This window comes from Bactrocera latifrons, unplaced genomic scaffold (genome assembly GCF_001853355.1).
Source record: "Bactrocera latifrons isolate USDA-ARS-PBARC rearing strain unplaced genomic scaffold, ASM185335v1 scaffold_654, whole genome shotgun sequence".
Classification (NCBI taxonomy): domain Eukaryota; kingdom Metazoa; phylum Arthropoda; class Insecta; order Diptera; family Tephritidae; genus Bactrocera; species Bactrocera latifrons.
In genome coordinates, this window is record NW_017537328.1 from 63,781 (window position 1) to 64,836 (window position 1,056).

Below are 1,056 nucleotides of genomic sequence, written 5' to 3' on the forward strand. Positions count from 1 at the left end.
CCTCCAACTGCATCGTACTAAACGACGGCTCCCCCACCCACTTCTCAACCGAGTCAACCTTTACTCACATTGACCTTACGCTTTCCTCTCCCTCCCTTTCCAACAACTCATCATGGCACCTTATAGATGACTTTCACGGCAGCGATCATTTCCCGATCCTTATCAAAATTCTCACATCCCGACCCACCATTCCCTTCTCTCCCAGGATCAAATTCAAAACAGAYAGAGCGGATTGGAACAAATTCGAAAGCGCATGCGACTTCTATTCCAAATCCTTCCCAACATCAACCAAGAAACCTCCAATATCCATAAAGCAATCCGCTGTGCATCCAACGTCTCCATCCCTCTGTCCTAAACCGAACCAGTAAAGCCAGCCCCCCTATGGTGGAACAACGAAATTGCGTCCCTTAGGCAAGCCAAACAACACGCGTGGCACAACTTCAAACGCAACCGGTCCACCACAACTCTCATTCAATTCAAAAAGCTGAACGCGCAATTTCGCCGGAAAATCAAATATGCTAAGCTCGACTGTTTTCAAAAATTTACTAGCAGCATCAGTGCGTCATCCGACCCTAAAAAAATCTGGGCTGACATARAAACACTCACCGGTTTACCCTCTAATCCCCAAATCCACTCCCTCAACACCTGTCATGGCAATCYTCTATATCCCCAGGATATAGCTCAAGAATTCGCCAGTCACTTCTCTAACGCCTCTTCAGACCAAACCTGCCCCTTCTGTCAAGCAACAGTCAGCGTGTATCCTGCCCAGAACTTGCTTCTCAAAGACTTCATCATTTCGACAACAAGGACCCTCTCCTATTGTTAATGGACGCCACAGGAAAAAATATTACCAAAATTTACAAATTTCTAAAGGGCACAGACCTACTCCGTCGTATCTGACTCAACCAGCCAGCCGAAAGCCTCTGCTGCTAGCGCTGCGTTTGATTTAGTTTAGATAATAATTAATTATTATGTAAGCTTTGTATAAATAAATAAATAAATTTGGGCGGCGGAAGTACAACAAAGGTAATACTATTTCCTTATACAATGAATTTA

General features: G+C 44.5%; 1 protein-coding gene across 1 annotated transcript in view; it reads right to left on the reverse strand.

Annotated features, from left to right (window-relative positions):
- The window catches only part of LOC108975479 (protein lin-7 homolog C), a 39,218-nt gene that overhangs the window by 36,813 nt on the left and 1,349 nt on the right, over positions 1-1,056 (reverse strand). The window lies entirely within an intron of this gene.